This window comes from Rhinatrema bivittatum, chromosome 12 (genome assembly GCF_901001135.1).
Source record: "Rhinatrema bivittatum chromosome 12, aRhiBiv1.1, whole genome shotgun sequence".
NCBI classification, from domain to species: Eukaryota; Metazoa; Chordata; class Amphibia; order Gymnophiona; family Rhinatrematidae; genus Rhinatrema; species Rhinatrema bivittatum.
The window spans coordinates 16,931,133-16,954,908 of NC_042626.1; the positions used below are offsets into that span (position 1 = coordinate 16,931,133).

The 23,776-nt window shown below is 44.3% G+C and overlaps 1 protein-coding gene across 1 annotated transcript in view; it reads right to left on the reverse strand.

The window, feature by feature from the left end:
- The window catches only part of MYOG (myogenin), a 69,331-nt gene extending 47,149 nt beyond the window's left edge, over window positions 1-22,182 (reverse strand). Inside the window, exon 1 of the transcript XR_003852103.1 lies at window positions 22,047-22,182. The gene's annotated coding sequence lies outside the window, so the exon portion shown is untranslated. The remainder of the gene's footprint in view (window positions 1-22,046) is intronic.
- Between the last annotated feature and the right edge of the window lie 1,594 nt (window positions 22,183-23,776).

A 23,776-nucleotide genomic window follows, 5' to 3' on the forward strand; every position in this document is an offset into this window, starting at 1 on the left:
TCTAAACTAATTTCTAAATTTCACACCTCAGGCACAGCAGGCAATTTTATATTGGCCAACTCTTGACAAAATAAGTCAGTTGGAGGAGATGAACAGGATAGTCATAAAGTCTGTTTTCTTGGCAGCAGCCAAGAAATCAAATAGAATGCTAGGGATTATTAGGAAAGGAATAGAGAATAAAACAGAGAATATCATAATGCCCCTGTATCGCTCTGTGGTGTGACCTCATCTTCAGTATTGTGTGCAATTCTGGTTACTGCATCTCCAAAAAGATATAGCGGAATTAGAAAAGATACAGAGAAGGGTGACCAAAATGATAAACAGGGTGAAAAGATTCCCCTATGAGGAAAGGCTAAAGAAGTAAGGACTCTTTAGCTTGGAGAAAAGACAGCTGAGGGGAGATATGGTAGAGGTCTATAAAATAATGAGTGGAGTGGAACAAGAAAAGGCAAATTAGTTGTTTACTCTTTCAAAGAGTACAAAGACCAGGGGACACACAATTAAATTACTAAGTGATACAAATTAAACTAATAAGAGAAAAACATTTTTTACTCAACACAATTAAGCTCTGAAATTCCTTGCCAGAGGATGTGGTGAGAGCTATTAGTGTAGCTGCATTTAAAAAAAAAATTGGACAAGTTCCTGGAGGAAAAGTCCATGAAACTTTAAATAAATAGAAGCTATTTAAATAATAGAAATAAATAGAAGCTATTTAAATAATAGAAGCTATAAATAAAAGAAACTTTAAATAAATAAAAAATAAATGAACAATTATTAGGGTGGAGTTGCAGAAATCCACTTCTTATCCCTGGGATAAGCAGCTTGGAATCTACCCCTTGGGATCCTGCCAGGTTCTTCTGACCTGGATTGGCCACCATTGGAAACAGGACACTGAGCCTAATGACCCAGTATGTCAAATGTTATTTTCTTATATGTAGAGTCGAGAAGACCTGATAGATAGCACCTATGCTTTTCACTCTTGCGTCTTTTCTAATAAGGACCAATTATACTGAATTCATCTGCCTAAAACAGTGCCCATCCTCATGTTTTCTATTGGGGGACCTTTCTAAAGCTTGGTATATGGACCTAATGGACTACAAAATATTTTACTTATAGACAAGGTGTTCAAAGGAGACCACACAATCTGCTGTCCTTAGTTGACTTATGAACTGCAAGCCTTTAGCTTCCCAGTCAGCCAGGTTATCTCAAAAAAGGCAAATTGAAATTGAGGGATTTTGATAAATTAGAGAAAGTGGAGCAATATGACTTCCATGCACACCCATGTGTCTCCATATCTGAAGAGTAGGACCTATAAGAGGGCCGTTCCTACAAATCCTCTGTACATGAGGGTGAGATGAGGGAAGAATGAGCAAGTATGCTAGATCCCAACCTTCTGCATAAGCTCTTTCCATTTCTAGCCATCCCAACAGCTGAGTAGAATCAAGCCAACTCCTCAAGTACACCAACCTCCCTGCCAGGTAGTAATACTGAAGATTCAGTAAAGCCATGCCACCTTTATATTTGGAAAGCCAAAACTTAATTTAATGCGAGCCATCTTTCATGCCCATATAAAACTAGAGATCAATCCATTCAGCTCTTTAAAAATTCTTCCTAGAACGTAGACAGGGCAAATGTTGAAAGAGATAAAGCAACTAAGGTAACACATTCATTTTGAAGATAGATCTATCAAACCATGCAGTTAAAATGTCACTCCATAGCAATATCTTTCTTTATTTGACTTGTGAATAAATCAGATCTGTGTTGAATCCACAATTAACAGTAGCTGTGTGACTGCTACATCAGGTCTCTGCAAGGTAAGGAAGGCCAAAGATTGTAGAGGGATTCTGACAGTGTACAGGGAAGAAGAGTTTCCCATCCCCAGACTGATCTGGTCAACTTTTCCAAAATGGAGTTTCATCCCTAGGTTCTGTACAACATCTGCTCAGTCCTTACTACTTAAGAACCTAATAACCAAACAGGGCTTACCCCCTGTACCATCTCACATTCACAGTCTTTCTCAATGAAAAGAATGCCCTTAGGATATTTTATGTACTCCCACATGTTCAATCTTTTTTTTTTTTTTTAGTGTAATGAAACAGAAATTATTTTCTTCTGTGGGAAATAAAATGTAATGCAATCCCATAACAGATGGAATTACTGAGCCTGAAACATAGCAAGAGATGGATGAGCTGCCTAATGTGAAAATCCATTTTACATCCAACAAGATGTAAATTCATTTTTTAAATTTCTTTGTTCAAGTTTGTCTTTTAGAGAGTAAGAAAATTTACACAATGCCCAACCCCCCCTCAAACAAACCTGACAGACACGCACTTTGGGTGGCTAGGAAAGAGAAAGGCCGAGAGTGGATCAGCAGAGGATTCAGAGCATCACTGAAATCAGCGGGGAAGGAGCCTGATTGTGACGCTGGGCCAGGACAGACACCTGAGGAATCAAGACTTTCATCACATCAGACTAACAGGATTTTCAATAGGAAGTAATTCCAGGGGACTGGAAGAGATGACACCCAACTCAATGATGAATTTGCATTCTCAGCAAATCTCCAGCACACACTCCTAGCAACATCAGAATTCTGAAATCAATAAATATCTTCCTTGCATTTTCTTTCAAAAAGTCAAAGCAGTATAAACAGCAGCAGAAAGTAACATAAAAGCAGGCAGACACACATAAACACCCCAACACATCTTTCATTGTTTGTATCATCATAGAAACATAGAACATGACAGCAGATAAAGACCAGATGGCCCATCCAGTCTGCCCATTCACATCTTCTGCTCATCTTTATAGATCCTCCCTTTCACTCAGAGAGCCTCTATGCTTGTCCTATGCTTTCTTGAATTCAGATACTGTCCTTGTCTCAACCATCTCCAAGAGGTTATTCCATGCATCCACCACCCTTTCGGTAAAGAAATATTTCCCTAGATTATTCCTGAGTTTACCCCCTTTCATCCTCATCCCATGACCCCTTGTTCCAGAGCCTTCTCATTGGAGGTATTTACATGTCTCTATCGTATCTCCCCATCCTGCTTGTCTTCTAGGGTACTCAAAAAAAGACCTGTTATATGGATGTCAATAATCTGAGTGTACCTTCATACGATGCTGTAAAAAAATACGGCTATCGTGACTGTGAAGCCTATGTGTAGGCTTTAAAAATCATTAGGTACCCCAGTGTTGGAATGCAAACTTTTGTAGTGCTCACTGTCCACTGTGCATTTGTTGCTAAAATGATCACATGGATACTGTTGCAATATTCACTTATCTCAAAATTGTAGTCGGTCTTGCCTCAGCCGACATCCTGATGTTTCGGAGGCTGGCTCCTTCTTCAAGGGCTGGATATGCGCAAGAGAGACCGGTATTCCAGTGAAACATTAGATGTTGTGACAGTGAATTTGATTACTGTGCCAGCAATGTTCAACTTGTTAAGTTTGTTTAGCGGTCTGTGAAGCTCCGTGAAAAACAAGCGGCTGCTCCCACGACTCTGTGCTGGCGCCTGGCGTCGTGGGAGCAGCCGCTTGTTTTTCACGGAGCTTCACAGACCGCTAAACAAACTTAACAAGTTGAACATTGCTGGCACAGTAATCAAATTCACTGTCACAACATCTAATGTTTCACTGGAATACCGGTCTCTCTTGCGCATATCCAGCCCTTGAAGAAGGAGCCAGCCTCCGAAACATCAGGATGTCGGCTGAGGCAAGACCGACTACAATTTTGAGATAAGTGAATATTGCAACAGTATCCATGTGATCATTTTAGCAACAAATGCACAGTGGACAGTGAGCACTACAAAAGTTTGCATTCCAACACTGGGGTACCTAATGATTTTTAAAGCCTACACATAGGCTTCACAGTCACGATAGCCGTATTTTTTTACAGCATCGTATGAAGGTACACTCAGATTATTGACATCCATATAACAGGTCTTTTTTTGAATTCATAATTTTTTCATGTTATATTGTTTGGGTTTATAAATTTAGCATTTATTGTCTTCTAGGGTATACATGTTTAGATCTTGTTGACCATTTAGTCTGGACCAGCTCCATCTGGTTTCCATCCTTTTGAAGTTGTGGTCAGGGTGATTGGCCTATTGGGGGATCGGGCATCCCCCGGTGGGCCAGTTGCACTAGTCACATGGTATCTTCTGGGCCGCGAATCCCCGGGCTGGTCTTCATCGGGAATCCGCCGATGAAGACCAGCCCGGTCTCCAGAACTGGGCACAATATTCCAAATGAGATCTCACTAGAGATAGAGAAGCGACATTACTTCATTTTTCCTGCTGGTAATCCTCTTCCTATGCCTCCAAGCATCTTTTTGGCATGTGCTGTCACCTTGTCAGTCTAATATAAACATGAATGGAATAAATAAATATCCCCCTCCCATCCCTTCAGGAAAAAAAAAAAGCATTAGCAATCAAGCCAGTTAATTACAAAATCCACGCCACATCATTCATCAATAAAAACTATTAACGTCTACATGAAATGGAATAAATATCATCACATCAGTTTGTTTACATAATTCCATAAACCTAATTATCAAAGATCAGATTCATTCCTTGTGTATTCCTAGTATCTAATTTAATTATCCAATTACCATCTCTCTTTGGTATATTGACCTTCAAGAAAAGAGAACCCCGTCCTCAAACTAGCCAATATCACACTCCAAACTGTCTAGCAATTGCATCATTAATATCCAATCTTCAAACAGAACTCATTCATGAATTCTAACCTTCAAAGTCCTTTCTGTATAGTACAAGCCCACTCAGCCACAAGGACAAACTACAAAAGAAACACAAGAACTCATTTTTGTCCCAGAATGAATGCAATGATTAATGGAATCCAAGCCGTTTCCAGTTGACTTCTCCGCAGAGTTAGCTATTTTTATGGATTTACAGATTGTACAGTGACCCTGTCACCCTGCAAAACATTTTAGCCTGGATTTCCCATTTCCAAGATGCTTATCAACAAAGCTAACCATCAAATGAGCTGTTTGGCCACCAGGACAGGCATGAAATGCCCAGATTTTATGTGCAGGCTGGCCTGACTAGCTCTTTGCTTGTGAGCACTTCCCTGTGGTGAAAGGGTTGAATTAGCCCCATTATTTCTATTTAAATAATTACAGATTTAAAGTTTCATAAATTAAATATAGTTATGTTTAGAGATAAGCATTAACTTTCTTTTCATGTATTTAGCATTTAATGGGAGTTATTATTCTGCACTCATCGCACACTGCGGTTCGAGGCGGAGAACAGGCTAAATCACCTACATAATAAGAAAAACATACAGGAGGAAAGGTAAAATACAAGGCAAATACAAGTGCTGCCTTTCATAACAAAATCAAGCCAAAAGAAATATTTCCTCATTTCAGATAAAAGAAAGACAGCTTAATGGAGATCATAGGTCAACTAGCCAAGTGATATCAAGATGGTAATGCAAGTCGTTCCAGACTATAGGCCAGCTTAAATAAAAAGGTTTTCAGGGTCTTCTTAAAAGATTTATGCATTTCAGGAAGGCAGAGAATTCCATAAGCCTGGGCCCGCTATTGAAAAAGCTTGGTCTCTGGTGAATTCTAAGTGTTCACACTTGATAGAAGGGATTTCTAACAGATTGTTGTGCTCAGATCTTGGTGAACATGTCGGCTAAATAAATCCTTTAGTGCTGTGCTGACCCAGGAATTAGGATTGCCTTGGAGCCAGTGTATATTTATTTGGTAGCCAATGAACAGAAGTCAAAACTGGGGTTCTGCAATCACGACGTGAGGGTACCTGCAATGATACGGGCAGCGGCAGCATTTTGGACAAGTTGAAGGGGGTGCGTGGTGGACACTGGCAGTCCTGTGTATGGGGCATTAGAGTGGTCAATCCCTGCGAGCAGTAGTGCGGAAATTAGAAAATTCTGAAAGGGGGGCATAGTTTCTGCAGCATACATCACTTGATATGAGGGATGAATGATAACCTAGACCCCTGCTGCTTGACTGGAACAGAACGGTTTTCATGTACCAAAAGAGAGGGAGCATTATTTAGAGGGAACTTACTTAGGACAGTGAATTCGTTTTTTTCAATATTCAATTGTAACCACTTATGGAATAACCATCGGTTTATTGAACTCAGGCCCAAAGATACAAGGTGTCAGAGACCAGGTGGTAGATTTTTGAACCAAAAACTGTATGTCATCAGCGTAAACATAACAGTTTTCCCCAAGACAAGCAAATATTCTGCAGACTGGGGCTAGACAGGCTTTAAACAGCGTTGCGGAGAGGGCCGATCCCTGCGGTACTCGATTCCAATGTGAACAGTTCCATCCAGTTCTGACTTGTTGCAATCTGCTGGATAGGAAACCAGTCCAAGACTGTGCCGGTACCCCCAGAGGTTTTGATCAAGAGTGCTGAATGCAGCAGAAATGTCAAGGAGTACTACTTTTTATAATTTTATCTAGTCAATTTATTTAAAATATGTTACGCTCCCTGAATAAGGAATGATTTTTTAGGGGGAGGGAGGGAGGAGAGAGGTTCTGCAGCTTCCTCCGGTTTCCTTTGGGTCCCAACTAGCGCTATGATGTCATAAAGCTTTATGTACAGCTACATATAATGTTTCTGCCCTGACCATCCTCCCTCTATAACCCAACCACCACTGTGATGGTCCTCGGTAGGGGGCTACTGAGCGTGGCTCTCTTTGGAAGGGAGCGCGTGTGCAGCAAGACTCTCACCTGTCAGGGTCACTGTTGCATGAGGGCTATGCCTATGATTAATGCTCCCTCTAAGTCTAAATTGGGTTGCAGTGAGCAAAACTCTTTAATATGATTACCCTATGAGCACTATGTTCTTTGATGCAAAAAGCCTATCAAGTTCTATGCTCACAGCAACCCGGTCCTTAGTGGGAACATCGGCTAAGTCCATCCCTTAAAATAATCACCTCATCTACTAATAACAGTTACAATAAAGTATGTGTATTAACATTCAAAACCACTTTCTCCATGCAAGTGAACTGAATAAAGAGCCAAATTTTATTAAAACAGAAATGAAGATGATCGATGCCATAAAAAGACAGTGATAAGTACCATTACTTTCACAGCAAGAATTAAAGTTACACAAGAACTAGATATTTAAAATACAGAAGACCCTCTTCTCAAACAGAATAGAAATACCATAAAGTATAAATAGAAATGTGCCAACAAAATCTAAACTGGAAATCAAAAGCCCGACTACATGATGCAATGCGACAATGGAAAAACAGAAACATCATAATTCCACACAAAACATCAAGCAATAAAAGTCAAAAGACATAAAAATCATTCATAATATTATAAGCATAATAATAAAAAGAATAAATGTCAAAACAGCGAAGAACATTTAATAATTAAAAAACTCACATAAATTTGTTCTATTTCCCCAAAAACCAACTAAATTTTTCAAAACAACAGAAACACCAAATAACACCCAGTAAGGATCAAAACATTTCCTGCTCTCCATACCTGGGATCTTTTGGTTCCAGTTGAGTCAAAAAGATTTATTGTATCTCTCTGTTCAGTCTAGTGCAATATAGTTCACTTTAGCTTATAATGTTCTTTCCGGATTTACAGATCAACTCCATCCTCAAAGAAGGTTTCTTCAAGCTTCACATCCTGAAGAAACTCAGACCCCTCCTCCACTATCATGACTTCCGCACCGTCGTCCAAGCCACCCTTTCCTCAAAGCTGGACTACTGTAATGCCCTCTTCCTTGGCCTACCCTCCTCCACCACCAAGCCCTTACAAATGCTCCAGAATGCCATCGCCAGGGTCATCACCAACTCAAGGAAAGCTGATCACATTACCCCAATACTCAAAGAACTCCACTGGCTCCCCATCGCATCCCGAATTCTCTTCAAAATTCTAACCATAGTGCACAAGTCCATCCACTCGCACAATTCCAATTGGTTGGATGAACCCTTTCGTCCTATACGCACTGAACGACCCACTCGCACTGTCAACAAAGGCACCCTCTCCATTCCCCCCTTTGAAAAAAGCCCACCTCTCCTCTACTAGGGACCGTGCACTATCCATTGCAGGCCCTAAACAATGGAACACCCTCCCTACCACTCTCAGGCTAGAGCCATGTTACGCCAAGTTCAGAAAAAAACTTAAAACATGGCTCTTCCGACAAGCCTACCCTGATTAAGTACACCGACTTCTGCAAGTATCTTGCCTACGCCTTGTATATTCCTGTAAATAGTCCGTTGCAGTTTTTATTTATTGCTTTAATTCCTCCACCTCCTGCTCTTTGTATACTCCTCCTTGTTCGCCCTCCCTGTTCATTGTAATTTCTACCTTTAAAGTTACATTGTAAACCGGTATGATGTATGCATACTAATACCGGTATATAAAAGTTTTTAAATAAAATAAATAAATAAATAAATGTTATGTTTGCTATAAACAAAGATAGAAGCTACTATTTAGATTATAATAAGAGTAAAAATATGAAAACAAAATTGTACAGGTTTGTATATCAGTAGACTTCTTGGCTCCATGAACAAGATAAAAGATAATTTTAATTGGTAGAAAATAGATAAAATGATATGTGATCCTTTCTTATCATAACAAAATATGCTGTGCTTGCAGATAATTGTAATGAGAATCTAGGTCAGCTGACCTGTTGATTTTGTCAGGATCTAAAACCTATAGTATTTGAATAAAATGCAGAGATGTAATTGGTATTGGTCAAGCTAAGCTAAAATTCGTTTAATGTTTTGCTTTATCATTCTGACTTTGTGTTTAGAAACATTATATAAGCCTGACTGTATGTACTGGATTTTAGGAGCATGCATTGAGTGTATGTCCCTCATTTTATATGGTTACCTTGAACTGCAAAAAAGATTTGTTTATTTTTATTGTGGCAAAAGTAAGAGGGAATAATCTTTTAGTTTCTACACAGTCACCCTGAGATTGTCATGGATTAGGAGAGGCAGGTCCAAACAAACTTTATCTTTTCTCTCACACACTCATTCCCTCTCTCATATACTGTACATGCCCATGCTCTCACACACACAGGCTCTCTCTCCCTCACACACACTCGTTATGTGTATGTGTGCATGCCTGTAATAATCTACTGTAAAAGTGACACATAAGCTTTCACAGGCACACACTTATACAAGCACACAGGCTCACACACACGTACACACAAGCCCCCACACACGGACACAGGCTCTCTCACACATTCACATACATGCACCCATGCTCTCTCACATACGCACGCATTTATACACATGCAAACAGGCTCTCACAAACACATACAATGAGCATAACCTGGATCTGGGTATCAAACCCAGTCCTGCCTCTGGACAGCACACCAGATCTTCTGGCTTCCATAATTGTACTCATTTATCTGTACACTAAACTTTGGTTTTCATAAAAATTCACTGCAATGCTTGCCACTGAGTTCCTCTCTTGCCAGGAAGATTTTGAGACTTAATCCCTTAAACTTGTGAGCGACTGGCACAGAATATGGGCAATCCGGGTCGCTTGGAAAAAGTACCCGACTGCTCCTGGCAGTGAAGGTGACATTCCTTAAGCTAACCTGGGTAATAGTTGTTAACCAGAGCTGTCCTCTGGAACCTTGCCCGTAAACAGATTTTATTTTCTTCGGTTACGTTCGTAGAATTGGCAGCATGAACAGGATTGATTTGCTCTGGTATGGTTAACAATTATTACCCAGGTTAGCTTAAGGAATGTCACCTTTCACTAAGGATCTCCATTCTAACTTCAAGTTCTGAATAAGAGCCTACCTGACACATTAACTGTTGTTAATTTCCTAATCACCACGTTCCTTAAACTTTTTTGCTTCTAGCAGTCTTTGCTTCCAAGTTTACTACCCCTGTTAAATGTAACTTTGTTCTTCCTATTTTTACCTATGGTTCTTGTTACAGTTCCCCTTTCGATGTAAACCGATCTGATATGGTCCTCAACCATGAAGGTCGGTATAGAAAAGTGCTAAATAAATAAATAAATAAATAAATAAATAAATAAACTGCCAGGAGCACGGTCATCTGGAGATGGACAAGTGAAAGTTATTATCACCAGTAAAGGCTGTGATGAAACAGCACAAATGCCAGGGAGCAAAACACAGCTAACTTGTGCTCAGACGCTTTGTGCAGGCGTGAGAACAAATCCAAGGGCCGCAGAGGATTCACAGTGCCCTCAGGCTACCCTTTCTTGGCTGTAGGTGCCTGGGAAGTGAAAAGGCATTCAAAATTAATGTGGAAAAGTATAGGATAAAGTATGAGTGGGGAATGAGTGTGCAAAACAGGGGCGCAGGTAGGTGTGCATTGTGGACCTGATTTTCAAAGCCGTTTATATGCATAAAACATGATTTTGTGGCTGTTATAAAATAGCCCGGGAGGGCTTGGTGGATGGAACCCGATTCTCATGCGCACTACGCATTCCAGGAGGGGGGCAGGGGCGGGAGTTGGGACTTGCGAGCACACTGTTCATGCGAGGAAGTTAAACCAGCACAAGGAGCCGGCGTAGCTTCGTGCAAGTCATTTTCTGCACACGCCGGGACGTTCCCTTTAAGTTCACTTTGGAAAACGTGGGGCTAAAGCCTGCGCAGAAAAGGGTACACGTGGACTTCATCCGCACGCCCGCGGCGGCTATGAAATCCTTTCCCCCAGGAGAAAATGGCTCCCCCTATCTGCGGGTAAGGGGACTCGCCACAAGGCCTGGCCAGGGGGAGAAGGGGTTTGGAACCCGTCCACGCTTTTCCATTTTTAAAAGTCCGCAGGGGTTTCTCTCCAGGAAATCTACCCACACAACGTGGCAGGCGTAAACGTGGGCAGATACGTTTCTGGGAAACAGATCCAGATGATTGAATTAGCCCACGTGTCCTGAAAGATTGCCCAAGCTAGCGCTATCTGCCTACGGAGACAGCGGGCTGTGGCAGGTTGGGGGAGGGGGATGTCATTTAATTACACTGCACAAATACATCCATGGACTCTACATGGATCTTTTCCCTCAGGGACCCCCTCTATGGCTAAAAAGTCTGAACCATCTTCAGAAGGAGGGATGCTTTACTTAACAGAGTGTAAAGTTCTGGGTTCATGGTTACAGCGCTAAGTAACTTTGCATGAAATATAGCCAGTAAAATGGTGTGGGTGGGTGTGTCTCTGTCTGTGTGTGTCTGTGTGTGTGTGTGTGTGTCTGCATGTGCGTGTCTGCGTGTGCGTGTGGGTGTGCGTGTGCGTGTTTGTAAAGTAATGGTAAAATCCAGGGCAGGATGATGCTCCAAGAGAACCTAAGCTGCTTGTGGTCATATTTTGCATCGGGAAGGAGGACTATCTGCAGCCTGTTGGTTTTGGATCACCAGCCACTAAGCAGGAATTGCAGCAGTTGTTTGAGTGGGACACAGGCTGCATACCCGGGGAAATGTCGACTAACAGGCTGGCTGCTCCGCAGCTCCTTCCTTGCCTGTGCATTAAAAGCTGAAACCACCCAAAACCACGTCAGCGCCACCTAGTGTTGTTCCTGAAACATGCTCTCATCACGTACCCTCCCCTCCCTTAACCAATAAGCCTTGATGCTTTTGACGCAACTACAACATCGCTCTCTGCTCTGACGGCAGGGGGGGGAGGGGAAAGGAATTGGATTCAGACTACAAACAACACGGTCTCTGACTTTTACGGTCTGGGATACTGATACGCAGACATAAGGGAAAAAGCACAGGTCGGCTTCACAGCCAAGTCCATAAGCAAAGCACGTCAGCACTGTCTGAATTTTCAAGAAGGCTCAACACCCAATAAAAATGTTGCTAGCAGTGAATTATTTTTTATGGGTTATCATAAGGCTTGGGGATAACTGCACGGGGGCGGAAGTTGCTACCTTTAAGAGATGAGGGTGACCAGCACGGCGCGGCAGTTACTACCATAAGAAGCTCGCTGGGCAGACTGGATGGGCCATTTGGCCCTTTTCTGCTGCCATTGCTAGGTTACGCATGAAAGCCTCCCTGAAACAAAGGAGAAAGTTATTGTAGGTAAGGATGTTACCAAAGGGTCCCTTACTACATGCATAGGTGGTCAGGAGTGCGTGGTGTTCCAGGACGCTCCCCAGGGAGTGGGATTTCACAGAATTCATGAGCCCACCTTGCTGGCTGAGGCCGAAGGGCGGATCCCCAGAACAAGTCACCATTGTTAAACAGAAAGCACGGCAGGGCCACGCGGATATTTCCAGTAAAGGTCACAGGGGGTGTTCATAGTGGAGCAAGTGCATGAGGGGCCAGCGACTCAGCCTGCTGGAAATGGCCGCTGTGATGCAAGGCAGGTGACGTGCAGCAAGATGCCGTTGCTGCTTCTGAAATGCAATTGGCATTCCTGTTTCTTCACAGGCGTCCCCAGATAACAGGAGAACTGCTGAAAAGGGACTACACTGGGACTCACTGCTGTTTATTTCGCATGGGTTGTTTTTTTTTTTTTTTTGGACATTACACGTCGGAGGGCCTACAATCACGGCTGTGCCCATCGCCGGCCATCCCACTGGCCTGTTTTGCGCTTGCCGTCATGCACCAGTTTGAAAGATTGGTGCAGTCTGCTGTGCTTCACATTCAAAAACTTGAGTCGCAATTTTGTTCGTGTGACGGCCACAGCTTTTTTTTTTTTTTTGGTTTCTTTGACTTTGCTTTATTTTTCAGACATTGTTTACTCAGGGATGTGAGTGGGGAGGTGCCCCATGGTGCATGATATCTGCCTCCAACGCATTGTGTTATCCTGTGGATATTTTAATGTCAGCAATAAGGCCTCCTGCCGATAGCCACACTTGCTGTAAATAGGATGTGGGATGAGTAATGCACAGCTCTGTCGCCCATGTATCTCTCCAAAAGGGGGACAATGTGTTCTCAGTGGGGATCGCGGGACCACGTGAGTAGATAGCCACGTGAGATGTGACCTGTCAATGAAAGCCCTGGTCAGGCTGAGAAAAAAAAAATCTGTGGGCACAGCAACTGACTACAAATAACATAGTTTAGAAAGCTTTCACCACTATTTATCAGTGTACTTCAGTGAGTTCTGCTGCCACTTAATGATGCTCCATGCAAAGAAAACAAGCAACAGCTCAACAAACACAAACAAATCACATGAGCATCTCTTTGACTTTCAGATCTGGAGAAGGGACCAATCTGGTCTCAAACTCTTGACCAAATTCATCTCTGGATACTTCTTTTGGACCTAACCGTTTTTCTCCTGCTCCTTTGCATCTCTGGCTGGGATAACCAGGGCTGGGATTTGGTTCCATGAGCCTTCATTTACGACTATCCAGGGATTCTCCCCCTCATTGTAACTCCTCTCTCCCTCAGCGTACCCAGTCCGGCCATCGCAGCGACAGTGTTGGGCTAGGGGCCATTCTCCAGGCTCCTTCTGGCACCTTGATATCACAGAACCTGGAATCGGCCTTAAACAATGACCCTTGGGGGGGAGGCTGTGACTGCTACCTCCGCAGCGTGCCCAGCCCCAGGGAGCGGAAGAGCCGACTCGGGGAGCTTCCGCACTGCCCTTGCCACCACTGTTCCCTGTGAGCTGCCCACGTCTCCGAAGCCCGGCAGAAGTGGAGGTGACCGGCTGTCCCACCCGCAAAGGAAGGAATCTCCAAAGCCAGGCAGCATGCAAGCCAGCTACTTTACTTCCTCCTCCATCCCCGAGGGCTTCTCCTCTACCTCAAAATTCAGGGTCCAGAACTCCTGTGCTGCGTACAACAAATGAAAAGCCATAGCCATAGTCATAGCAAAAGCCTGCTCCAAGCCGAATCTCACTTGGTGCAAGGACAAAGGTTCCACAGGGGAGGGAGGGAGGGGTGGAGAGAGGAGAGGGGGGGGGGGGGGAACAGGTCATAAAAAGCAGCGGGCAAGCTCACTGGGTTCAGGAGGTGGAGGGATGGAGGCTCACTGGGTGCAGGGCAGAGACATGGTGAGGGCAGAGCAGCCTCGGTAATCAGAGTCTGGGGACTGGCGCCTTGGGCACACGCAGAGGATGTTTGCTGGTAGGAGGAAGGGATAAATAAATCATCAGCCATTGCAGAGTGCATAAGAACCGTTCAGAGAAATTAGAAATGGACTCGTACCCTTAATGACAGCAGTAACTAATGTAAATGCGTTTTTTTTAATGACTCAGTAAGCGCTCCAGACAGTGCGGTCTGATTCTCAGCCGGCTGAGTCTCATGCAGTGACATCTCGCATCCTTCCTGACTTCGCCTTTTCCCGCCCCATCACGCCATATCGAAAAGCTAAGACCCACCCAGCCCTAAACATAAAGAGGAATTCTCAGCAGCCTGCTTAGGGGTAAAGCCTGCGGATACTCTGTATCTGCAGAGCTTAGCCTGAATTGTTAAAGCAGACGTAGGCGCACAAGTCCACTTTGAAAATTTGCAGGGGTCCCCAGTATGTGCACCGACACACGCGCACGGAACTGCACCTGCTCCCAAGCGGGCGTGACCGGGCATGTAGATCCACGAGCCCCAACACCCCCTCCCAGAATGCATTTTGCAAGGGTGGTCAGTGTGTGATTGCGTTGCGTGCGCACTTTCATATGAGCGTTTGTGTGCCTAAATACTCTTGATCAAATCCTCAAAAGCTTTTCCCCGATTAACATTTGGTGTTACTCAGACAAAAATAAAAACAACGAGATTTCAAAAATTCACCGTCCCCTCCAGCTCCAGCCCAGACCATTCTCCAGCTAAATTATGTTCAGGTCACTCATTACCTGCATAAAACAGAGCCAGGAGAAAAAAGGTGGCACTAGAGCCATTCCAGGCTGGGGGCCACCCTTTGACTAACGAATGCTAACAGCAGCCGGAGCCTTGGGTGGGCCTCAAGGAAGTGGCCGGCTCGGAACCTGTGACGGGGAATCAGAAAAGTGAAAGGACGCCACAGGCATGAAAGAACCCTCCTTTTCTCTTGTACACACCCCACCCAGGTGGCAGCTTTTCTAGACTTATTCCCTCTATGCACCTCTATGCTCTCTCTATCTCTATGCTCTCTCTATGCACGCTCTATGCACTCTCTATCTCTATGCTCTCTCTATCTCTATGCTCTCTCTATCTCTATGCTCTCTCTATGCACTCTCTATCTCTATGCACTCTCTATCTCTATGCTCTCTCTATACACTCTCTATCTCTATGCACTCTCTATGCACTCTCTATGCACTCTCTATGCACTCTCTATGCACTCTCTATGCACCCTAGCACCTCGCTCCGGCTCTGGCCAAAGCCTTGTGGTACTGTTTCACTACCTTGGAAACATCAGTTATAATAACCCTGAGATCCCTTTCCTGCTTGGTGGACGTCTGTGTTTCATCTCTTCCTCTTCCTCATTGCCCCCTCCCATTGATTATTGCTTCCTTGGATTTCTGCATCCGAAATGCACAACTTTAGTACTGAAACTAAGATGCAAAGCAGTCTAATAATTCTTTGGCTTTCTTAGATCTCTTCTCATGCCATTTACTCCCTCGGGGTTGTCCTCTCTCTTGCAGATCCTAATGGCATCCGCAAACCCATTCGTGTTTGCCTCGGAATCTCATTTCGCTTTAAGTACAGCTCCCCCCTCCCCCACCGAAAACAAAAGAACAAGACAGGAAGTGGAAACGCTGCGTATACATTCATTTTCCAGCATGTTCTAGAAAGCAAATCTACTGAAAATTACCTCAGCATCATCAGGTTTAGGTCATTTTCAATAGGATACATTTCAGGTCCATGGTTGGGCTTCACCCCAAGTTTGACCTTGAGTAGTCCTCTGGGAGGAAAGTTATCGTGCCTCTGGACAGTCGGAAGGATCGAATCACCGCATAAGTGCTTATCTGATGGGTTTTGAAAAAATGCTAAAAATAAAAAAAAAAAAGCATCATCAAATGAGAGAGTAAAGCAAAGCACCCCACCGATGGTACTTATTTTGGGCATGGATTTAGGTTGGCTCCTGGTTCTTATGAAAGTACAGAGGTTGTTTTTTTTTTGGGGGGGGGGGGGGACCCAGAAATGTATTTTTTCCCCCTGCTCCTACTTTGTGTGGCTGTTATTCTTGATTTAAGCTGGAAGACTGAAGGCCACAAAAATCCATTCCTCCTCTACAGAAACCCTTTTTTTTAATCTGCAAGCTAATATTAATATTCTTAAGAGCTGCTCACGAAACTGGAATCATACCAAGGAAATAATTATCTAAGTGGATGGAAGCGATATATAATCAAGCCAGGTAGCTTTATCAAGCTGAATAATGGAATAAAACAAATGCTGCCCAAGAGATGACTGAGCAGCGCATGTGCTGGCGCAACCCCCACATACCTGCCGTTTGCATGCAGAAAACATTTCCTGGGATCTGAGAAAATTAAGCCTGGAAAGGACCTCAAGGGGTCATCTAGTCCAGCCCTCTGATATAAGACATGACCTACTGTACCCAGAGCGCCCCAGCTACTCTGCTCTTAAAAGCCTCCAGTGATGGAGTCTCCGGTGGCTCATTCAGGAGCTTCTCCTTGTGCTCGGCTACCCTTTGATGAGGATTCCCCAGCCCTTCCCATTATTCATTATAAAACCTTCCGGCTGCCTACTCTTACACGGGCATACAGCCAGAGGCACAGAGGGACTCAAAGATGCACCAAAGGGTTTTCCAAACTTACTAAGGTCAGGTGCCACAACAGAAGCTTCCCCTACCCTAAGGGATGAAATGCCCCCTGCCCCAAGGAGGGCAGAAATCCTCTGGTAATGTCAGGACTCTTCCACTGTGTTGCTGTTAACTGCCGCTCCGCCACTCACTGAGCTCACCAACACCAGAGCCACTGTCAGGCCAAAACTGCTCACCCCCCTCTGACTCCACGGCCTCTGTCACTGACCATGGATCTTCATCCCATGCAGAGGGAGAAAGGAATCAACTCCCCGGTACAGCCCTGAGGGTAGAAAAGGATGAAGAGAGACCCAACTGAGTGCTCCCAACTGGCCCAGATGAACGCTGCCAAACATGTTTGGAGGGTCTCGGGGCTGAGGAAGAACCAGGAGAAGTAGGTTGAAGAACTGGGACTACCTTACTTTCTGGACACAGAGCCCAAAAAGCCCTTCTTAGCCAAGCAGGTCAAAATGGTTACCTGGCGATCATCAGCTGGAGAGAAAGAAATCATTCCTTCCCCTTTAGAAACATAGAAGCATTTATATAGAGAGAAACATTTGAGCTGGAGCTCCTGGAAAGGCCTGCCAGAACAGCCAGGGTCTTCACTTTGTACCTGCAGGTCAGCAGAGCCTGGCATAAAGGACTCTCTTTTGGAAGGGGATTTCACAGTTTAGGCGCTGCAGCAGATAAAGCACATTGCCGAGTGCTACTTAACTGCACGACTGGGGCTTCTCTAAGACCTCCTCAGAGGAACGCAGCTCATGACTACAAAGGTCAGAAGACAAGCAGCACCTTTTCCTCTCAAAGCTTTAAAAGCCCAAAACTGAGCCCTGTATTGAATGGGCAACCCATGCAATCTTTTCCAACCTAGACTGGTTCATAACCACTGCATTTTGACCCAGCTGCAGACAAGAAGAGAACCCAACCATCTGATTCTGTCATGCGTGATGTCAGCAGAGATCCAAAAAAAGTAACCCCCCCCCCCCCCCCAACCCAATCAGCTCTTTTCGAGGCTCTTCTGCACACCTGTCCAGTCACACCAAAAATCACTTTTCACACCAGTTCTATTGTTCAAAATAAAAACCTTTACTGAGCTGATGGCCGGAAAAATAAATCAAAGTTCAACTGCACCTAAAGGATAGTGGACCACATTGTACACAAGTCCAAAAACCCAGATCTCAGTCTCTTTCCCACACTCCTCCCCACAAAGGTAAGCTCTTTTGGACAGGTACCCTTTCAGCCTGGGCTCTCCCAGTACCTTTGGGATACTGCAGATCTTCTCAGTTCCTCTCTCTTTCCTCTGGGGAACTTCTGGCTGAATTGCTGGATCAGCCAATGCTCTGTGGACTTTCCCAAGCAGATGCCTCTCCCTTCGGGCTCCTTGGTACCCTCCTCGAGACTCTGCAGCAGTCCCTTCTTTCCTCAGGGACAGCTCCCTCCAAACTCTCCTAGGAACCTCCCCTTCTGGCCAACCTCTCCTTAGGTCCCAGAAACCTCTTGAGCAAGGTCACCTCTCCTCTCCACCACCTTCCCTGTGGAGGGAATAGGCCCGGCGAGTGTCCTCCACAAGGAGAGGCACCTGCAACCCTTCAGCCCTGAGCTAAGGCTGTCTCTGACTCCCCTGCTGTGTCACACAAGTGCAGGAGTTTTGTTAACGCACCCCCCCCCCTCCCAATAGGGAGTGGTCCACCACAAAGACTTCACCTTTAGGGGCAGGGTCTGGTGAGACCTCGGACTCACACTGCTGGCAGGATGACCTATTGAGGCCCCCAACTGCCATACCAACAAGAGGCAGATACTGCTAGTAAGCAACAGATTTTGGGAGCCCCTTAGATGCAGATAATTGTTTACAAATATAGATTCTAGGTAGAAGAGAAATAGTACAGCCTGAAGTGAGCATGTAGATTCTAACGAGACAACGGATTGCAAGACCTGGCTAAGTAGGGTCAGGGGTCAAATAATATATGGACCCTGCACATGGGCACAGAGTGTGGATGGAAGATCAGATTTATTTATTTTATTTGATAAAGATGTTATTGATCCTACAAGGAATTAACTGGAATACTGGAGGTAAAGATATGATGAAAAGAGACAATATAGCCTGATTAGCCCTAGGCTCCCAAGTTCATTGGTGGGTTTTTCCCTGCATCAGTTAGTACAAGATATGCTGCTTGGATAAAGCATCACTTTCCTTGTACAAAGACGTTTTGTGCGACTTTTCTAACATACACAGGCCATTTGAGACGTTTGCTTTTTTTAAAAGTAGGTTCTGATTTTTTATTTAGTGGAGGGTTTTTTGGGGTGTGTATAGGGGGTTAATATCTGTCTGCTGGAGATTCTTCTAAACCTCTTCTTTGGGTGAACAGAGGTTTCCATACATTCTTGATTTGCAAGACACTTATGAGTACAGTATGGATATTTAAAAAAAATAAATGGTACTGTCTTTTACATCTGAATGCTAAATGACTGGATTGCCATATGCGAGCATGGCCAAACAAATAAATAGATATTTCTGATAGTCTGAAAAAAGGATTGATTCTTCAAGCAGATGTTGTTTCCAAAATCATAATCACATGCGGTTACTGCAGTAATAATCTTGATCCATTACTGGGCTGTGGGGTGGCTCAACTTTAGGACTGACTTAGGTGGATGAATGTTAATAAATGAGCTGTAGGAGAAGCAATGCCAGAGCATTCAACAAGGTAATTAGACAGAAAACATTCAGCAGGGGAACTTAACACAGCACTGGCAGGAAAGAGCCCTGTTTGGACCGGTGCCAGGAGATAAGGTCTCTGTTCTTGGACTCAAAAACATGACGAGCTTTGGGAATGCTTAAAGGGAGCACTTGCAGCAGATATTCCGGTAATAAGGACGAACGGCTTCACAAGGTTCCCTCTGCAATGGGAAGTACCCCCTCCCCCCATGCACAAAACTGAATTTAACAGCCCCACCCCATCCTGCGGAAGAGTGCCTGCCGAACGGGTATCCCAATTTAGCAAATTCATGTTGACACCCCCTTCTCCTCCAAAAATTAAATAAAACCAACTAGCAATCCTAACTCCGAACAATGCCCTTCAAATGACGGGTGCAAAGATCTTTCCAAAGCTGGAGCTATCACCAAGGGTTTGTCAGGGGGCTAGGCCCAGCACCTTTGACATTGCATTGGGATGTTTGCTGAGCAAGCCTTTGTAGGGTGCGACAGTGTATGCAGACACTGCGATCTTTGTCTCTGTGCCCGACTCTGCAAATGAATCACATTTACCATTTATATGGCCTCACTCTCCCTTACTTACCCGAAGTCTCCTTTGCGGCCCCCTCAGCACCTGCTCTATTAATTGCTATGCCACTAATTTTAGCACCATCAGCAAATATTGTCCTATTACTTCCTTGCCTCCCTATAAATAATTCCTAAACTTTATGGAGGTGCACAGGGTCCCAGGGTGGAGCTCTGCCTTACCCCACTGCACCAATCTGGAACCCATTAATCAATACCACCCAGCCAGTTCCTGATCATGTGCTGCCTCCTGTTTGCTAGCGATGTGTTTTTATACGTTTGCTTCACATGTGCCACACTAACCGGACATCTCTCTCTCTCTGCTTTTACTGATTTGACATCCTATAAAAAATAGCAGCTGGATAGAGGAAAGACAAGGAAGTGGGTAAGAGCCAAAATAACATTTACGAGCTGGGAAATAACTGAAGGAGAAGAGGAAAATAGAAAAAAAAAGTATACAAGAAGAGGAGAATTAAAAAAGGGGGCAAACCCCCCTAAACCCTCAAGAAGAAAAATGGATCGCGATGTCAACAAAGAGAAAAAAAATTGGGACAAATCCGCAAAGGTTTTATTTCTGGCTTGGGTTACAAGGCATGTGCTGTGCCGTGTGAAACAGGAAGGGATGGAGGAGGGGCTGATGGGAACCTGATCGAGCAAGCTGCGGGTGCTTAGATCCGAGACTGGGAAGAGACACGAGAGCACTCTGCATGTGCAAGTTCAGGGGTCTTCTTTGTGACTTTAACAAGAGGCGAGGTGAGAAAGAGACAACATGACTCGCTGAAATTATTATAGATCAGGCAGTCCTTCAGGTCATGATGGGAAGAGCCTAGGCAGGTACTATGGGATGAATTCAGTATTTCGATACGCACCTCTCTCTCATCATATTGGTTGATATCCAAATGCTTTACCCGGGTAGCTTTTTGAGTTATGTAGGTAACCCCCCCTCCCCTCCCTAGATAAAAGGAGGTAGACATGGAGGCTTGGGGCGAGGTTCAGTTTTAGCTGGTGAGCACCGAGTGCCACCTGACTGAAGTCAGGCCGGTAAGTGTGGTCAGAAGAACGCCTTTCCTATGGTTTCTGGGCAACTTTCGCAGGGCTTATTCTGTGGGCAGACTTATCCGGATAAGTGCACTGATTATCCAGGCGAAGTTATCCGGGTCATTTTCCCGTTCATCAGTCTGCGAAATATCCACCTCACAGATGTTTTGCCACCAGTAAGAAAAATTCTACAGTGCACGGTTGGGTGAATTCCATCTGTCCCCAGCACAAACCCTTCTTATAAACGGGTACAGGCTGCCTCCAATGAGGGAACCCCTGAAGACTTTTGTATTCAGATTCACATTTATCTACGAGTTGGAGCTCTACAGAAGAAATTGATAACGGCACCGTCCTCGGTCTGCCAGTGCCATTTACAATTGTAACACTGGCGGGGCAGGAGCAACCCGTGGATGGCGCCTGCCCCGAGAAGAACGAAGACTTGGGGGTAAAGAAGATCCAGGGAGGCTGGGGGGAAGGGGGGGGGGGGGGTTGCCACAGGGTGCCATGTTAAATCAAAAACAACAAAAATGAGCACAATTTTATTTTTCCTTTTGTTTTAAAAACAAAATGAAGCAAAATGGGGACATTTTGCTAAATGTTTCTGTTTTACTTCCATCTAAGTCACCTCCCTTTACAGCACTAAAGTTTATAGTCCATCCCTTAAGAAATGCTATTAAACCAGCCCCTTTAATAGTGGGCAAAACCTCGTCAATCATTACATTAAAAATATTCCACAATTGCCTTGTTAACCTGATGTAACAAATTTGCATCCTCCAGAAACCTAGCGTTAAAGAGCCAAATTGCCTTGGAATTGCTCCCAGCCTCCCAGTTTAATGTTAGAGCCCATTCCAGCAGGATCAGACACTGTAACACTCTGCTTGAAGGCACCAGTAGTGTGGGCACCAAGTTATGGTCTACTCTAGGGATGTGCTTTCGTCTGAAACGAAACAGGACATTTCAATAACATTTCCCATTTTATTTCACTTCACTTGTAAAATAAATGAAAGCAAAACAAATAGTTTTTAGTTCATTGTATTTTCCATGTCAGCCACCAGCTCTGCCCTTGCCCTGGTCCCAAGGTAAAACCCTAGCACCACCAAAGTTTAAACAATCAATGTATCCATACCTTCTAGACCCATCTTTGCTGGGATTTCCAGAGACCAAAGGGGGCAGGAACGATGCCCAGGTGCTCCTGTCCTGTTGGGTTGTTCTTTCAAAATGGCGGCAGCTTGCAGTGAGGCTGACGCCATTTTGTCATACAAATCTACTTCCCTACAACAAAATGGCGCCGGCCTCAGAGCAGGATGGTACCATTTTGAAAGATCAACCCTGAAGGGCAGGAGAGCATGTGGAGGAGGCACTCCTTCCCCCTCTGGAGACCCAAAGGGTAAAGATGGATGTGGGAGGTGTGGCAGGCCCGAGAGGGGCTTTAATGTTTTTTTAATTTGGCGATGCTGCAGGTTTTCGGGGGGGGGGGCTCTGTACCTATTTTTCTTTGTTTCATTTTGAAAAAAAAGCAAAATGACATAAACCACAAAATGACCCCCTCCAGAAAAGCCCAAACAAAGAATCAAAAAAAGAAAAGGGAAAAAATGTAAGTGCACACCCTAGGCTCTTCTATTATTTCTTTACTGCAATCCTTGAAGGTTAAAAATCAGCGTTTTCCAAGTACTTTACTGAGCACAATAAAATATCCCTTCTCTCTCTCTCCGTGCCACATTCATTAGTGCCCCTCTAACAGAGAGCCAGCGGCTTTCCCTGGCATCCTGGGGAAAGAATCCCAGAGCGCGGAAGGACACTGACTGGGGGGAGCTGCGGTAACGTGGCGGAGTCAGAGACGCAGGGAAGGTGCAAAGGGACAAAACTGCCCAAGTTCAGCTAAAGCCTCGCAAGAGGGTGACGGATCTCACGGGGGAAAGACCACATTCACCTCGGGGTGCGCTGGCTTGCAGAGCAGCTGATCAAAGCAGATAGAGCACGGGAAGATTTCATATGACCGAGGTCTAAAGGTGGAATTCATTCACCCAGAGAGCCCGTCCCCTTGCAGAAATGATCAGAGATGGAGGAAGCACCATGCCGATTTCCTCTCTTCTTTTAACTTTGCCCTTTTTGAATGGTTTTTGTTTTGTTTGTTTGTTTTGGCTGAGAATAGTGGGGGTTGGGGGTGGGGCAGGAGGTGAGTCAAGGTCAGGACAGCTGGCAGGGCCTTTGGACACAGCACTCATCAGATGCTCTGCTGGCTGAACGTTTTGTTTTGTTTTGTTTATCAGAAAACCAGAAACAAAGGCAGAGATTTACTGCACAAAAATAAAACACAACACATCTGCCCCACTGTCCCATCACAGAAGTAATGTGAGAAAACCTCTTCAGTGGGATACTGCCTGTTCACCGTACTGTATCAGTACCATAGAGGCAAGAGCATAAGGCACTGAGCACAAGCAATTTAGGAAGGCAGTAGTGGAGGCTCTGATATTTTTCAGTACTGTGACTACCATAAGAATATTTTCAGTCAGGGAAATGACAGGTGAACACAGACTCTGGAACACCTGTTGGTCTGCTGGTTTATTTTTTTTTTTCAATTATTTCTTTATTAGCGTTTTCAAACATTCTACATAAACATATTGCATCACAAATCAAGGAAATCCTAACATTGGATACATAACCTTATACAACATAAACCAATTCAAACATTATATACTCATATTTTCCAAGTTGGATCTAATAATGAGAGGGGTCCGTATCATAAACAGAAAACAAGTACATATACATTTATATAATTAGACATCATGTGAAGGGGCATCTTCTTATTTTCTAAGGTCTGCTGGTTTATGGATAAACTATGCACCATGGAATAAC